The following is a 19,074-nucleotide window of genomic DNA, read 5'->3' on the forward strand; positions in this document are numbered from 1 at the left end:
AACCTCAAGACTTTTCAGTAAAATAAGAGTAATACAACTCCAGGGATACTAAGCTTAATGGATAGTTAAGAGAAAAATCTAGTGAATATGATACCCCTGTACTTATCATCCTAAAATGTTATTCCTTTTATCAGACTTTGAGATTGCCCATTTACTTTTCTGTGTTTCACATTGAATTATAAAATCATCCCTAAAACAGAAGCTATGTCTTCTGAGGTGTAATTTTTCCTTGAACTTAGCACTGTGCCTATCTGTTACATGGGAGGGACTCAACAACTTCTTTTGGGAGAGGGAAGAGAGGATGGAAGAAAGAAAGGGAAGGAAATAAAGGAGGAGAAAGAGAGGGAAAATGGAAGTAGGGAGGGAGGGATGAGGCTGCCTATTATACAGGTGTTCTTATTTTCCTTGGCACAGCCTCAATAAAAGTGAGAATGCATGCAGATGAAAATAAACTATTATATCCCTTGAATTATATCTAAGCATCAGAAGCCTTAGAAAGTGGAGTTTGTTAACACATCCTTAATGCCAAATACAGTCTAGAAACCTGATAGTTAACTGGTGCCTAAACAAGGACAGAGCCCAGGCAGTCTTTCAAATGTGAACATTCTCCCTCTTCAAGAGGAATGATTGCCATTCTTAGCCTTACATCTAAACATGAGTGACCTCCCTATAGCCTCAAAACTGCTCAAAGGGACTTCACCACCACTGCATGGAACTCAGTTCTGTTAACCAGTTAGGTGAGTTTAGAAGTGGATCCTTCCTTAGTCTCCAGATGAGACTTCATTCAGCCCCTTTGATTTCAACCTCTGAAAACCCAGCAGAAATCCAGCCCCACCATGCTTGGACTTCCAGCCTACAGAACTTCAAGCTAATAAATGGTTGTTTGAAGCCACAGCCCTGGTAATGTTACCAAGGAAAACCCTAAATAAACACTACAGCTTAAAAAATGCCCCCTCCTAGACAACTACTAACTCCAGTGCTCTTATGGAAAATGCCCAAGGCTCACATTATTTATTTGATTCATCTCAGCTATGACTATTTCCACTTTGTCACCTTCAGCTTCTAGGAGGCCAGTCCCTGCTTTTATTTTTCTGATGGAAAGACCACACTTGGATTTGACTACATGTTATTTGTACCAATTTGAAGGCCTGTGTGCCAGAAAGAACAAAGTATCCAAAAGATTGTGCTTCATTAATACAGGGTTAAGTAGTTCAGGAACTCATAGGCCATGACATTTTCCTATTTCTTATAACAAAGGCCACCTTAAAGGTAAAAATGCAAATTAGGCAGAAGTAACCACAGAGAGGAGAAGGGAATAGATGATCCCTATTTATTTGTGATGCAAAAATCCATTATTAGGAACAAATCTCAGACAGATTTGTGGATGCTGCATTATTCACCAAGCCCCACTGCACTCAGGAAGTGACGTTTAAATATTGAAAGTCTGATTGGGAGACAGAAGTGGCTTTCTGCTCTGTCCTGTGATTGCCTTGCCTGATTTTTCTCATGAACAATGTATCACTGGAACTTTTGACTATGATAGAGTGTACCCTCCTGGGAGTTCTGCCCTTAAGACTAGGACTACAGCTCTGCAGGAGCTACCTGATGGAGTACTTCATACATCTCCTCTGCACCTGTCATCTCCTCTTGCCTTGTCAAGCCCTGGAGTGGAACTTATGAGTCTCTTCCCAGCCTGTCTCCCTCCAACCTACTGCCTCTTGCACATTACAGCAGCCTAATGAGTTGAAGAGCCAGAGCCAGCCCCAGATTCTTATTACAATCACATTCCATTTCCTTCAAATAAACCTTGCTCAGAACAAAAGCAGGGCCTTCTGGGCACAGCCTTTGTTGTGGATGTTTAATCATAACATTTTGGTGGGACCCAGAATATTATGATGATTGCTTTTAAGTAATTTGCAACATACATGCTTAGCAGATGATGTAACTGCAGTTTGGTGCTGTGCTTCTTGTTCCGTAGCTTTATGTGGCATAGCTTTCTATGACAGTATACTTTACAAATGCAAACAGATGTATTTCCCACGACCTTAACCCTGACAAATAGAGTTGTTTTATGTATTTCCCAGTTAAATTTTTTGAGTGTTTCAAAGTCTCATATGATCTCTCAGTACTTGTGTTTTTCAGTTTTAATTATTTTAGATATTTCAAGAATGTCATAATACTAATGAAATGGTAGGATAACAAGAATAGTTTTAAAAATATAGTCTATGGCTTTTAAGAATTTATTTTGAACATGTTAATTTCCCTTAAACTTTCCTCTCAACTAAAATGATAGGAAAGAGCTTTTGAAATATAGTATGCTATCAAAAAGAATACCCGAGGAGGGAAAACATGTACAATAAGGTTTGTCTGAATACAGATGTAAAAATCTAGCAAGGATAATTCAAAATACATTAAGATCACTCCATAACAAATAAGTGAGATTTATCCTAAATGAGCTGATATATAGTCTATTAAAACCATCCCATCTCAAATGCCATAAATGTTTCAACTAACCATTTTCTGTTTTATGAAGTTTTTTCCTCATTCTAAGATCTAAAGAGACAAAAAGAGTTTTGAATAGCTGAGAGTGCATCTTATTTATGCCTGCTAATAAAGGCATTTTTCCAATGGATCCTTACCAGTGTAGTGACTAAGAGTACTGGCTTTCAAATCAGATGGGCTTCAGATTAGCACATTGTTTAAAGCTTGTTACATCTGATTTTAAAATTGCAACTTCTTATTTTGAAATAGTTTTAGGCTTCAAGAATGTCCAGAAATAGTACAGACAGTTCTCATGTACCCATCACCCAGTTTCCCCTAATTATATCATCTCACTTAGCCACAGGATATTGTAAAACCAGGAAGCTGATGTTGGTACAACACAGTATAAAGTGCAGAGCTTATTTGGATTTCATCAGACTTTGCATTGACTATTATTTGAGGGGAATGTGTGTGTGTGTGCATAGATAGTTCTACGATTGGTATAATCATTGCCACAATGAAGCTAAAGAATTTCTTTATCACCACAAAGAAACTCCCCTGGAGTATACCCAAAAAGTCATATCCTGCCCCCAAACTCAACATCTCACAACAATAGACCCATTCACCATTACAGATGTGTCACTTCAATAATCTTACATGAATGGAATCATTCAGTATGTAATCTTTTAAGACTGGATTCTTTCATTCAGCATAACTCCTTTAAGATCTATCCAAGTTGTTATTTGTGTCAATAGTTAATTCTATTGAGTTGAGTAGTATTCAGTATTATAGATATTTCAGTTTGTTGTCCATCCAACTTCTATAGGATATTTGGGTAGTTACCAGTTTTTTTTATTTTGTTTTTGTTTTTTGGTATTGGGGACTGAACCCAGTGATGCTTTAGTACTGAGCTACATCCCCAGCCTTTTTTATTGTTTATTTTGACACAGAGCCTTGCTAAGTTGCTTAGGGCCTTGCTAAATTGCTAAGGCTGATCTTGAACTTGCAATTGTCCTTCCTCAACCTCCTGAGTCTCTGAGATTACAGGTGTGCACCACTGTGCCTTGATTTGTCTGCAGTTTTTGACTGTTTCATGTACAAATGGGTTCAGGGTGTATCTCAGTGGTAAAGTACTTTCCTAGTGTGCTTGAGGACTTGGGTTCAATCCCCAGCAGCACAAAAGAAGAAAAAAGAAAAAAAAGAAAACTATTATGAATATTTATATGCAGATTTCCTTAATTTTGTATTAACCCATTAATTGTATAAATTAATATGACATTTCTATACACGCATGTATCTATCATGCCTTGATTGTATCCATCGTCTCTTGTTCTCTTCTTCTTTCCTGCTCCTTCCAGTTACTAATAGCCCCTCTTCTATATATATACACACACTCTTCTAAATATATACACCCTTCTAAAAGTAGAAATATATTATATTTTATATATTATACTAGATATATATAACATAAAGTATATATAATATATTATGTATAATATATATAAAGTATATAATATATTATATATATATATTCCACATATGAGGAGGAATATGGAATACTTGTTTTTCAGTGTATGACTTATTTTGCTTAACATGATGTCTTTCACCTCCATTCATTTTCCTTTAAATGACATGATTTCATTCTTCTTTATAAGTGAATAATGCTCCACTGTGTTTATATACCAAGTTTTCTTTAACAATTCATCTGAGAGTGAACATGTAGTTTGATTCCACACCTTAGCTATTGTGAATAGTGTCACAATAAATATGGGTATGCAAGTATCTCTTTTGTATGCTGACTTCATTTCCTCTGGAGATATACCCAGAGGCAGTGTAGCTGTATCATATAATAGTTCTATGTTTAGCTTTTTGCATAACCTCCATATTGTTTTCCCTAGTAGCTATACTAATTTACATTTTCACCAACAGGATACAAGTGTTCTTTTTTCCTGTACATTCCCATCAGCATTATTTAATTTTTATTGGGTTTTAGATAATAACCGTTCTGACCAGGGTGAGATGCAATTTCATTGTACTTTTCATTAGCATTTCCCAGAGGGCTGAATATATTGAGCCTTTTTTTCATATATTTATTGGCCATTTACCTTTCTTTTGAGAAGTATCTGTTCAGATCATTGCCCATTTTTTGGCTGGATTATTTGTTCTATTATTGTTGGGGGGAGGGGGTTATTTGTTTGTTTATTTTTGGTTCTTTACACATTCTAGATATTACTCCTCTGTCAGGTGAATACCTGACAAAGATTTTCTCCTGTTAGTTTTCTCTTTACTCTGTTAATGTTTTCTTTGCTGTACAGAAATTTTTAATTTGTAGGCCCATTTGTAGATTTTTGTTTTTGTTTCTTGAGCTCTTTGAATTATATTTAGGAAAACATTGTCTGTGCCAATATCTTAAAGTGTTTTCTATATGTTTTGCTTTGTTTTTCCTACTGCTCATTCCTTCTATCCTTTTCTCTCAGGACTGAAGATGAAACCAGGGCACTCAACCATTGAGTTACATCCTCAGCTCTTTTTTAAAAATAATGTTATTATATTTTTTATCCATTTATTTTTTTTATATGGTTCTGAGGATCTAATCCAGTGCCTCACACATGCTAGGCAAGCACTGTACCACTCAGCTACAACTGCAGTCCCTCAGCTCTTTTTTTAAAATTTATTTGTTCATTTTTTATATGTTTACATGACAGTAAAATGTATGTTGACATGTTATACATATATGGAGTGCCACCTCCCATTCTTCTGATTGTACCTAATGTGGAATTACATTGGTCTTGTATTCATATATGAACATAGAAAAGTAATGTCCAATTCATGCTACCGTATTTCCTATCCCCATTCCCACTCCCTGTTTCTCTTTGTCTATCCAAAGTACTTTTATTTTTCCTTACCCCTCCTGTTATTGGGAATTAGCATCTGCATATCAGAGAGAACATTCAGCCGTTGGGTTTTGGGATTGGCTTATTTTACTTAGCATGAAGTCTCTAATTCCATCCATTTACCAGCAAATGCCATAATTTCATTTCACTTTATGTTTGAGTAATATTTCATTATGTATATATACCACATTTTCTTTATCCATTCATCTGTTGAAGGACACCTGGACTGGTTCCATAGTTTAGCTATTGTGATTTGAGTTGCTATATACATTGATGTGGCAATATTACTATTGTAGGTTGATTTTAAGTTCTTTAAGTACATATCAAGGGATGGGATAACTAGGTCAAATGGTGGTTCCATTCTGAGTTTTTGGAGGAATTTCCATACTACTTCCAGAGTGGTTGCAGCAATATGCAGTCCTACCAGCAATTTATTGTTACTTTATTCTTAATAATTGTCATTCTGACTGGAATGAGGTGAAATCTCAGTGTAGTTTTATTTTGCATTTCTCTAGTTGATAGAGATGTTGAACATTTTTTCATATATTTGTTGACCAATTATATTTCTTCTTCTATGAAGTACCTATTGCCCATTTATTGATTGGGTTATTTGGGGAGGGTTTTGGTGTTAAGTTTTTGAGTTCTTTATAAATCCTAAAGATTAATGCTCTATCTAGGTGTGGGTAGCAAAAATTTTCTCCCTTTCGTGGGCCCTCTCTTCACATTATTGAGTCTTTCCTTTTCTGTGGAACTGAACAGACACTTCTCAGAAGAGGATATACAATCAATCAACAAACATATAAAAAAATTCAACATCTCGAGCAATTAGAGAAATGCAAATCAAAACCACCCTAAGATTTCGTCTCACTCCAGTCAGAATGGCCTCTATCAAGAATATAAACAACAATAAGTGTTGATGAGAATGTGGGGGAAAAGACACACTCCGACATTGCTGGTGGGATTGCAAATTGGTGCAGCCAATCTGAATAGCAGTATGGAGATTCCTTGGAAAACTTGGAATGGAACTACCATTTGACCCAGCTATCCCACTCCTTGGTTTATACCCAAAGGACTTAAAAACAGCATACTACAAGAACACAGTCACATCAATGTTTATAGCAACACAATTAACAATAGCTAAATTGTGGAACCAAACTAGAGGCCCTTCAGTAGATGAATGGACAGGGAAGCTTTGATATGTATACACAGTGGAACAATACTCAACATTAAAAGAGAATAAAATCATGCATTTGCAGGTAAATGGATGAAGTTAGAGAATATAATGCTAAGTGAAGCAAGCCAATCCCAAAAAACCAAAGGCCAAATGTTTTCTTTGCTATGAGGAGGCTGACACATAATGGTGATGGGGGGTGGGGAGCATGGGAGGAATGGAGGAACTTTAGATAGGGCAAAGGGGAGGGAGGGGAAAGGAGAGGGCAAGAAGGGAATAGGAATGATGGTGGAGTGAGACAGATATCATTACGCTAAATACATGTATGAAGACTCAAATGGTGTGAAAATACTTTGTGTATAGTGATTTGAAAAATTGTGCTCTAAATGTGTAATATGAAATGAATTACATTCTACCATCATGTATAACAAATTAGAATAAATAAATAATTTAATAAAAAAGAAGCTTTTTAGTTCTGATAACATCCCATTTGTTGGTTCTTGAATTTCAGACTTCTTTAGGAGTCTTGCTAAGGAAGTTGGTTCCTAAGCTGACATGATAGAGATTTGGGCATACATTTTCTTCTTTTAGGCACAGGGTCTCTGGTTTAATGCCTAGATCCACTTTGAGTTGAGTGCTTTGCAGGGTTAGAGACAGGGATCTAATTTCATTTTGCTGCATATGGGCTTACAGTTTTCCCAGCATCATTTGTTGAAGAGGCTCTCTTTTCTCCAAAGTATATTTTTGGAATCTTTGTCTAGTGCGAGATAACTGTGTTTATGTGGGTTTGTCTCTGTGTCTTCTATTCTCTACCATTGGACTACATGTCTGTTTTGGTACCAATACCATGCCATTTTTTTTTTTTTTGCTATAACTGTGTCGTATAATATAAAGTCTGGTATTGTGACACCTCCTGCTTCACTTTTCTTACTAAGCATTGCTTTGGTTATTCTGGGTCTCTTATTTTTCCAAATGAATTTCATCAGTGCTTTTTCTATTTCAATGAAAAATGTCATTAAAATTTTAATAGGAATTGCATTGAATTTGTACAGCTCTTTTGGTAGTATGGCCATTTAGACAATATTAATTCTGCCTATTCAAGAACAATGTTTTTTCATCTTCTAAGATCTTCTTCAATTCATTTATTTAGTGTTCTGTAGTTTTTATTAAAGAGGTCTTTTACTTGTGTTTTTTTTTTTTTTTTTAGATTGATTCCAAAATATTTTTTTTAGGCTATTGTGAATGGGGTGGTTTTCCTAATTTCTTTTTCAGCTGATTCATCACTGATATATAGGAACACGATTAATTTATGAGTGTTAATTTTATACCCTGCTATTTGGCTGAATTCATTTATGGGTTCTAGTAGTTTTCTGCTGTAGCTTTTTGTGTCTTCTAAATATATATTCATGTCATTGGCAAAAAGGGATTGAGTTTGAGTTTCTCTCTTTCTATTCATACCTCTTTCTTTCTTCTGTCTAATTGCTCTTGCTAGAGTTTCAAAGATGATGTTCCTCGGCTCTTTTTATTTCTTATTTTGAGACAGGGTCTCTTTAACTGTCCAGAGTGGGCTTTGAACTTGTGAGTCTCCTACCTCAACCTCTGGAGTCTCTGAAATTATAACTGTGCACCACCATGCCCAGCTTTATCTGTTTACTTCTAGTAAAAATTCAATGTTTCAGCTGTTACCTTAAGGGTTCGGGGGGCATTTGACTAGATTTTTGTACAGGGAGAGACACAAGGATCTAGTTTCAATCTTCTGCATGCAGATATTTGGTTTTCCTAACACCATTTGTTGAAGAGACTCTCTTTTCTCCAATTTATATTTTTGGCAACTTTGTAAAGAATCATCTGGTGGTAGATAAGTAGGTTTTTTTCTGGGTCCTCTGTTCTGTTCCATTGATTTGTAGGTCTATTTTTATGTCAATATCATGCTGTCTTTGTTACTGATTCTGTAGCATGTTTTAAAATCAGGCATTGTGATGCCTCCAGCATTGCTCTTTTTCTTAGGATTATTTTGGTTCTTGGGGGTCTTTTGTGCTTCCATATAAATTTTAGGATTTAATTTTTTTCTGTGAAGAAAGCCATTTTAATAGAGATTGCATTGAACCTGCAGATCATTTTCAGATGTATGGCCATTTTAACAATATTAATTATCTTCAATCATGAACATGGGAAATGATTTCTACCTTTTAGTATCTTCTTCCATTTCTTTATAGAGTATTTTCTAATTTTCATTGTGTAGGTGTTTTACCTGCTTAGCTAAGTTTATGACTAACTTTTTAAAGAATATTGTGGATGGTATTGCTGTTATAACTTTCTCATACTTCATTTATATTTATATATTTATACCCACACACACACACACACACATATGCACGCACGCGCGCACGCACACACACACACACACACACATACATAGAAAAGCTACTGCATGAAGCCAACTTGATCATGGTGTTTGATCTTTTTAAGATGCTATTAAATGTGATTTGTAATTGAAGAATTGTTGTTAGTTCTTCAAAAGTCTGATGACATTTAGCAGTGAATTCATCTGATCATGGGCTTTTCTTTTTTGGTAATTTTTTCTATTACTACTTCAATTTTATTGATCTATTTAGTTTTTTACATTCTATAGTTTGATTTTGGTAAGTTGTGTGTTAAAAAATCTGTCTATTTCTTCTAAATTTTCACTTTATTGGCATATAGTTTTTCAAAATATTCCCTAATGATCCTTTAAATTTTAGTGATATCACCTCAAATTTTATTTACTTGAGTCTTTTCTCTGTTTCTTTTAGTAAGTTTAGTTAGAAGTTTGTCAATTTTGTTTGTCTTTTCAAAGAACCAACTCTTTTTTTCATTTATATTTTACATTGCTCTATTAATCTCTATTCCATTTATTTGTATTCTGATCTTTATTTTGTTTTTCCATCTACTGCTTTGGAGTTTGGTTACTTCAGTTTTTCTAAGACTTTGAGTACATCATTAGACTATTTAATCGAGATCTCTCTCTTTCTCTTTCTCTTTCTCTTTCTCTTCTCTTCTCTTCTCTTCTCTTCTCTTCTCTTCTCTTCTCTCTCTCTCTCTCTCTCTCTCCCCCCCCCACCACCTCTCCTCACCCCCCACCATATGGGCACTCATTGCTATAAATTTTCTTCATAGTACTCCTTTCACTCTATCCACAGGTTCTGGTATGTTGTGTTTCCACTTATGTTTGATTCCAGGCATTTTTAAATTCCACCACCCCTGATTTCTTCAATGACCCAATGTTCACCAGAAGGGTGTTGTTTAATCTCCACATGTTTGTGTTATTTCTATAAATTCTCTTGTGTTAATTTCTGCTTTCCTTCCATTGTGATCAAATAAAATGCAAACATTATCTCAATGTTTTTGAATTTGTTAAGTACATTTGATCTATTGTATAATGTAACTCTGATGTTTCTTTGTTGAGTCTTTGAATTGATGATTTATATACTGGTGAGAGCCACCCACTATTATTGTATTGGGACCAACTCTACCTTTATGTGTAGTAGTGTTTGTATTATAAAACTTGGTGCTCTGATATTTGGTACATATATACTTATAATCATTATGTCTTCTTAATGAAAATGTAATGATTATAAGTATATATGTACCAAATATCAATATTGATATAAATATTGAACAGTTTGTGGCAACCTTCTGTGGTCTTTTAACTGGTCTTATCTTAATCTAATTTGTCAGACATAAGTATATAAATCAGATATGATCCTTATTTTGGATTTCATTTTCCATTTTGACATTTTCAATCTGTGTATGTTTCTGCAGGTGGGGTGAGTCTCTTGCAGGAAGCATATTGTTGGGTTTTGTTTTTTATTCCAATCAGTCAGTCTATCTTTTAATTGGTGAATTCAGACCACTTACATTTCAGGGTTATTTTCAAAAGGCATGTAGTTGTTTTATTGTTTTGCTGATTTTCTTTAGGTTGTTTGGAATTTTTACATTTATTTCTTCCTCTCTTATTCATCTTAGTTGATGGGTTCCTCTCTTTATTCATCTTATGTCTAAAGGAAAGTTAGTATAGTATATATTATATTATATATAGTATAATGAAAACTATATGACAATGTTAAATTCTTTTCTATTTTTCATTTGTGGGTCTACATTTGCAGTATCATTTATTCTTTCCCATATTCTCAAAATTTTGTTTATCTTTCTTCCTGTTATAGGTGTAGGATTCCCTTAAGTATCTTCTGTAATGCTGGTCTATCTGTCATGAATTTCCCTAATTGATGTCTATCTTATGAAGACTATTTCCTCTTTGCTTCTGAAAGATAACCTTGCTGAGTATAATAGTCTTGATTAGCAGTTTTTTTTTTTCTTTTAGGACTTGAAATATATCACAATGCCCTCTTAGCCTATAGAGATTCTTCTGAAAAGTCAATTATAATGGGTTTGCCTTTAAATGTGACTGAGCATTTCTCTCTTATAATTTTTAATATTCTTTGATATACATTTTGACAATTTAGCTATAATAAGTCATAGAGAGATTCTTTTTTGCTCATGTCTATTTGGGGTTCTAAATGCCTCCTGTGCCTGGATGTCTGTCTTCCTCAAGAAAGAAGAAAAGAAAGATTAAAACTTAAAAAGAGGTGAGAACAAAGAAGACAAACAGCAAAAATGTATTAATAGAAAATAAAACTTTCCCCCTCACTTAGCTACTCAAATGAAAGAGCAAGAATGAATGTTTGCAACTTAAGCTAATCAAAGCTTCTGAGTCTTCTTATGCCCTGTACTGCATCAACAAAGCAAAGGCTGGGGGGGGTACTTGCCCCCTCTTCTTTCCTTTGTAATGCTCACCTGATAACTAGCAGGGTGATCTTTAGCTAAAGCTACTTGAAAATCCTCTCAGTTGCCTTGCTCAGTGAAAAGAACTAATGCAGAAAGCAAAGTTCCCCAGGTAAAATTTCTCTCTGGAGCCTTTTGGTCCTCGCATTAGTTCTTGCATTCCAAGGGCTTAAAAAAATGCCAGTGAAGCAGCATGTCAAGGAACTAGAATGGAATGCAAAACTTCAAAAAGAGATTTCCTCCAGAGGTTTTATTGTTGTTGTTGGTGGTGGTCTTGTGTATTTGTGTTTGGATTTTGAGTGTGTGTGGATCTAAGGATTGAATTAAGTGGTTTTTTTAACCATTGAGCTGTATCTCAGTGCATTTTTATTTTTTTTTTATTTATTTATTTTTAAATTTTGAGACATGGTCTTGCTAAGTTGCTAAGGTTAGACTCAAACACAATTTTCCTGCCTTAGCCTCCTTAATCACTGGAATTACAGGTCTGTGCCACTGTGCCTGACACTAAAGGGCAGGATTAACACTGGTGGTATGGTTTATCAGAGAGCTAGCATAGAATACAAACTCTCCAAAGATTCTCTCTGAGCATTTGGGCAGCGTGTTCTGAGAACAGGTCTGACACCAGCTCTGCAGAGTATATGAGGATGCTCATGTAGCTGGAGAAAGATACTAGAGTCATAAAGGAACTGTACTGGGAAGTGAGAGCAACAGGACTCGCGTACATCTGCTGCCTCTGATGCTGGTGCTCCTGGAAATCATGTGAAATCATACCTGACTGTCACATCCCCAGGTTCACCAATTTTAACGGGAAGCTCTTCCACATCATAGTCCATTTTCCTACTCCATAGAATTTTCAGCAGGTTTGTGTGAAGTCTCACTCACAGGCCAAACTGACTCATAAGGCAGCTATCCTTTGATCTAGTACACTGCCATGGACACAGGGTCTCAAAGAGAGGAAAATCCTGAGGCATTTGATTTCCCGAATAGCAAGGTCAGATAATAGGGCCTTTCTCAAGATGGCTCCTGGTCACAGCACCATGAGAATATGTTGGGAAGTGCAGAGATCTTCTCCAGAGCCAGCTCACTATGCAGATTCCATGTGTCTTATCTATTTAGACTACATGGCTTAATCCTGCAGTAGTGGAGCTCACTAGGACTCTCTCTTTTTTATCTATACAGCAGCCAAAGAGATATGCCCCTTTCCCTGCCCTACTGCTTTTGTGCTATTGGTGCTAGGGTGCTCTATTTATCCCTCTATTTAACTATCCAAAAATCTATGGATTTCTTTGCTCTCCTCCATTGTATTCAGAACTCCCTTGGGTCACCAACCTCAACAAGCAGCTACATTCCTATCCTTTAGATTCTATCTCATGAAAAGCAGGTAGGTTCTGGATGCCTCTGATCTGCAATCTTGGAACTCAAGTACAGATTTCATGCACAAAGGAGATTGTTAGGTCAAATGGTTTTTGTATGTTTAAGACAAACAACTCATATATTTTCCAAAGTGGTTAAACCCTTTTAAACTCTTTGTCAGTGCTTGGTATTACCAGTATTTTATAATTTGCCTTTTCTAGTAGGTGTTTTGTGGTAACAAATGTAACTTTAATTTGCATTTCCCTAGAAGACGATGCTGAATATTTTTTATGTATTTATTTGCCAACAGTATATCATCTCTAGACAAGCATCTGTTCAAGATTTTTGCCCATATTCCAATTGAAGTGCTTATTTTCTTACTACTGAGTTCATAAAAATCTTTATGTATTTTGGATACAAGTTCTTCATTAGATGTGGTTTACAAATATTTTATCTCACTCTATAGCTTGTTTTTTCATCCCTTTAGCAAGTATTTCACAAATCAAAATCTTTAAATTTTGATAAAGTCTAATTTATCAATTTTGTTTCTTCATTAGTGCAGGACAGGGTTAAAGATTAGGTGTCTATGCATAGGCTTAACCTGAAAAGAGAGGACATTACTGCAGCACAGGGATTCAAGGGTTGTTGTGGACTGAATTGTGTTCACTGCCAAATTCACATGTTAAAGCCCTAGTCCCAGTGTAACTGTTGTAGTTTAGATATGAGGTATATACCACCCAACATCAAGCAGCTACACTTTTTTCTCAGCAGCACATGGATCCTTTTCAAAAATAGATCATATATTATGTCACAGGGCAACTCTTAGACAATATAAAGGAGTAGAGATAATATCATGCATCTTGTGTGATCATAATGGAATGAAACTGAAAATCAATGATAAGAGAAGGAAGGAAAAATCTGGCATCACTTGGAGAATGAACAATAGGTTACTGAATGATCAATGGGTTTTAGAAGACATCAAGGAGGAAATTAAAAACTTCTTAGAGTTAAATGAAAACACAGACACAACATATCGGAATCTATGGGACACATTGAAAGCAGTTCTAAGAGGAAAATTTATTGCTTGGAGTTCATTCCTTAAAAAAAGAAAAAACCAACAAATAAATGATCTCATACTTCATCTCAAAATCCTAGAAAAAGAAGAGCAAAACAACAGCAAAAAAGTAGAAGGCAAGAAATAATTAAAATCAGAGCTGAAAGTAATGAAATCGAAACAAAAGAAACAATTGAAAAAATTGACAACACTAAAAGTTGGTTCTTTGAAAAAATAAATAAAATTGACAGACCCTTAGCCATGCTAACGAAGAGAAGAAGAGAGAGAACCCAAATTACTAGCATACAGGATGAAAAAGGCAATATCACAACAGACACTTCAGAAATACAGAAGATAATCAGAAATTATTTTGAATCCTTATACTCCAATAAAATAGAAGATAGTGAAGGCACAGATAAATTTCTTAAGTCATATGATCTGCCCAGATTGAGTCAGGAGGATATAGACAACCTAAACAGACTAATAACAATAGAGGAAATAGAAGAAACCATCAAAAGACTACCAACTAAGAAAAGCCCAGGACCGGATGGGTATACAGCAGAGTTTTACAAAACCTTTAAAGAGGAACTAACACCAATACTTTTCAAGCTATTTCAGGAAATAGAAAAAGAGGGAGAACTTCCAAATACATTCTACGAGGCCAACATCACTCTGATGCCTAAACCAGACAAAGACACTTCAAAGAAAGAAAGCTACAGACCAATATCTCTAATGAACCTAGATGCAAAAATCCTCAATAAAATTCTGGCGAATCGGATTCAAAAACATATCAAAAAAAAATTATACACCATGATCAAGTAGGATTCATCCCTGGGATGCAAAGCTGGTTCAATATACGGAAATCAATAAATGTTATTCACCACATCAATAGACTTAAAAATAAGAACCATATGATCATCTCGATAGATGCAGAAAAAGCATTCGACAAAGTACAGCATCCCTTTATGTTCAAAACTCTAGAAAAATTAGGGATAACAGGATCATACCTCAACATTGTAAAAGCAATCTATGATAAGCCACAGGCCAGCATCATTCTGAATGGAGAAAAATTGAAGGCATTCTCTCTAAGATCTGGTACAAGACAGGGATGCCCTCTCTCACCACTTCTGTTCAACATAGTGGACCAATGGTACAGAATAGAGGACACAGTAACCAATCCACAAAACTACAACTATCTTATATTTGATAAAGGGGCTAAAAGCATGCAATGGAGGAAGGATAGCATCTTCAACAAATGGTGCTGGGAAAACTGGAAATCCATTTGCATCAAAATGAAACTGAATCCCTTCCTCTCACCATGCACAAAAGTTAACTCAAAATGGATCAAGGAGCTTGATATTAAATCAGAGACACGGCATCTGATAGAAGAAAAAGTTGGCTATGATCTACATACTGTGGGGTCGGGCTCCAAATTCCTCAATAGGACACCCATAGCATAAGAGTTAACAACTAGAATCAACAAATGGGACTTACTCAAACTAAAAAGTTTTTTCTCAGCAAAAGAAACAATAAGAGAGATAAACAGAGAGCCTACATCCTGGGAACAAATCTTTACTCCACACACTTCAGATAGAGCCCTAATATCCATAGTATACAAAGAACTCAAAAAAAATAGACAATAAAATAACAAATAATAGAATCAATAAATGGGGCAAGGACCTGAACAGACACTTCTCAGAGGAGGACATACAATCAATCAATAAGTACATGAAAAAATGCTCACCATTGCTAGCAGTCAGAGAAATGCAAATCAAAACTACCCTAAGATACCATCTCACTCCAGTAAGATTGGCAGCCATCATGAAGTCCAACAACAACAAGTGCTGGCGAGGATGCGGGGAAAAGGGTACACTTGTTCATTGTTGGTGGGACTGCAAATTGGTGCAGCCAATTTGGAAAGCAGTATGGACATTTCTTGGAAAGCTGGGAATGGAACCACCATTTGACCCAGCTATTCCCCTTCTGGGTCTAATCCCTAAAGACCTAATAAGAGCATGCTACAGGGACACTGCTACATCGATGTTCATACCAGCACAATTCACGATAGCAAGATTGTGGAACCAACCTAGATGCCCTTCAATCGATGAATGGATAAAAAATGTGGCATTTATACACAATGGAGTATTACTCTGCATTAAGAAATGACAAAAATCATAGAATTTGGAGGGAAATGGATGGCATTAGAGCAGATTATGCTAAGTGAACCTAGCCAATCCTTAAAAAACAAATGCCAAATGACTTCTTTGATATAAGGGGAGTAACTAAGGACAGAGTAGGGACGAAGAGCAGGAGAAGAAGATTAACATTAAATAGGGATGAGAGGTGGGAGGGAAAGGGAGAGGGAAGGGAAATTGCAAGGAAAGGGAAGGTGATCCTCAGGGTTATACAAAATTACATACAAGAGGAAGTGAGGGATAAGGGAAGAATAATACAAGTGGAATAAATGTTTTACAGTAGAGGGGGTCGAGAGAGAAGAGGGGAGGGGAGGGGAGGGGAGGGGGGATAGTAGAGGATAGGATAGAGAGCAGAATTCATCAGACACTAGAATGGCAATGTGTAAATCAATGGAAATGTAACTGATGTAACTGTTGTGATTCAGCAATCTGTATACGGGGTAAAAATGGAAGTTCATAACCCTTTTGAATCAAATTGTGAAATATGATATATCAAGAAAGATGTAATGTTTTGAAAGACCAACAATAAAAAAGAAAAAAAAGAAAAGAATGGAAGTAGAAAGACCATGCTCACAATCGGTGTGAATATACTTTGTATACAACCAGAGATATGAAAAATTTGTGTAATATGAATTGGAATGCATTCCACTGTCATATGTAAATTTTAAAAATTAATTAAAAAACAAACTAAAAGGATGCATAGGCTATGTTGTCATGTTAATATACAGAAGAGACTTCAGAACAAGAATTAGCAGAGATTTAGAATACTGTCCTATGAAAAGGTTTCAATCATAAAAACAACATAATCCTAGAGATGTAGGCAACAAATAATAAAGTTTCAAATGAATGAATAAAAAATTGATAGAAAAGCAAAGAAAAAGAAACAAATTCACAGTTACACATATTTCAGTATTCCTGTCTCAATACTTGACAGAAAACATAGAAAAATTTTAGTTATGAAATACATACCTGTTATAAATACAGTAAATTGACTTGACCTAATTAAATTTATTAAAATACCACAAAAGAGCAGCAGAATACAACTTTTTTACAAGTACACATGGGACATTTACCAAGGCAGACCACATTCCAGGCCACAAAGCCATTCTCCATGAATTTTAAATGATTCAAAGCACACAAAATGTATTCCCTGACCACATAAGAATTAGAAAATTCCAGAAAGGTTCCTGGAAATTTTCCAAAGTTGGAAATTAAATAGCATAATGTTTAATAATCCATGGTCAAAGAATAAATTAATGAGGTTGTTAGGAAATTTTTCAATTGAATGGAAATGGAAATACAACATTTTAATTTTGTAAGAAACCACTTAAAGCATTACATATGAAGAAATTTATATAGAAGTAAACAAATATATAATAAAAAAGAATGATTTTTGATGGCCTATTTCTACCTTAAAATATTTTTAAAGTACAGAAAAAAAACACAAAGTAAGCAAAATAATATTAAGGAACTGAAATTAACTAAATGGAAAACAAGAGCAATAGAGAAAATTAACAAAAAATGAAAAATACTTCTTTAAGAAGATCAATCAAATTGACAAACCTCTAACAATATGAACAAAAAACAAAGAGTTTACATATTAACACTATCAGTAATGTCTTTAGCTGATATGGCTAAAGATACTACATAAAGTAAAGAAATATAAATAACATTTGAAATAAATTTTATAATTTATATTAAAATAGACAATGTTTTGAAGAAATTACCAAAACTCATTCAAGAAGAGATAACCTAAATAGCCTTATACTTATTAAAGAAAATGAATTTATAATTTAAAACCTGCCCAGAAACAAAACTCAAAATCCAGTCAAAATACAGTTATCCCATACTAGACAAAGGTACCATAAACATACATTAAAGAAAAGAGCTTCTTCAACAAATGGTTTGGGGAAAGAGGAAAACCATATATAGCAAAATGAAATTAGACCCCATCTCTCACCTTGCACAAAACTCAACTCCAGGCATTAGACGGGAGACCCTGAGCCTAATAGAAGAAAAAGTAGGCCCAAATCTCCATCAGATCAGCTTAGAAAATGAATTCCTCAACGAGACTCCTAAAACACAAGAAGTAAAATCAAGAATCAATAAATGGAATCAAACTAAACATTGAAGATGGTATCTTCACAGTAAAGGAAAAAATCAAGAACATGAATAGAGAGCCTACAGAATGGGAGAAAATCTTTGCCAACTGCACCTCAGATAGAGCATTCATCTCCAGCATATGTAAAGGACTCAAAAAACTTAACACCAGAGGAAAAAAAAAATAACCCAATCAATAAGTGAATAGCCACTTCACAGAAGAAGAAATAGGACCAGATAATAAACATATGAAAAAAATGTTCAACATCTCTAGCAAATTGGAGAAATGCAAATTAAAACCACACTGTGATTTTCTTTCACTATAGTCAGAATGGCATTTATCAAGAATACAAGTAACAATAAATGTTGGTGAGGATGTAAGGAAAAAGGTACACTCATTCATTGCCAATGGGACTGCAAATGGGTACAACCACTTTGGAAATTATGGAGATTCATTAGAAAACTTGGAATAGAACCACTATTTGTCCCAGTTAGCCCACTCCTTCCTATACTCAAATGACTTAAAATCAGCATACTATAGTGATGTGGCCACATCAATGTTTATAGCAACTCATTTCACAATAATTAAGCTATGGAACCAACCTAGTTGCTCTTCAACAGATTAATGGATAAAGGAAATGTGGTAATATACACAATGGAATATTAGTCAGCCATAAAGAAGAATGAAATAAGGACCTTTGCCAGTAAATGGATGGAAGTATAGACTATCATGGTAAGTGAAATAAGCCAATCCTAAAACACCAAAGGTGGAATGTTCTCTCTGATATGTGGATGCTAACTCACAATAAGTAGGGGGAGGAGGATGGCAATTCACTGGATTAGACAAAGGGAAATGAATAGATGGGAGAGGGGATGGGACTAGGAAGGATAGTAGAATGAACAGGATGTTACTTTCCTATGTTCATATATGAGTACACGACCAGTGTAATTCCACATCATGTACTACCACAAAAATGGGAAGTTATATTTCATGTATATATGATA

The 19,074-nt window shown here is 35.1% G+C and overlaps 1 long non-coding RNA gene across 1 annotated transcript in view; it reads right to left on the reverse strand.

The window, feature by feature from the left end:
• Positions 1–19,074, reverse strand: part of LOC144252952 (uncharacterized) — a 48,854-nt gene that overhangs the window by 7,423 nt on the left and 22,357 nt on the right. The window contains exon 2 of the long non-coding RNA XR_013343086.1: positions 17,930–18,044. This is a non-coding gene — a long non-coding RNA (uncharacterized LOC144252952). The remainder of the gene's footprint in view (positions 1–17,929; positions 18,045–19,074) is intronic.

This window comes from Urocitellus parryii, unplaced genomic scaffold (genome assembly GCF_045843805.1).
Source record: "Urocitellus parryii isolate mUroPar1 unplaced genomic scaffold, mUroPar1.hap1 Scaffold_71, whole genome shotgun sequence".
Lineage (NCBI taxonomy): Eukaryota > Metazoa > Chordata > Mammalia > Rodentia > Sciuridae > Urocitellus > Urocitellus parryii.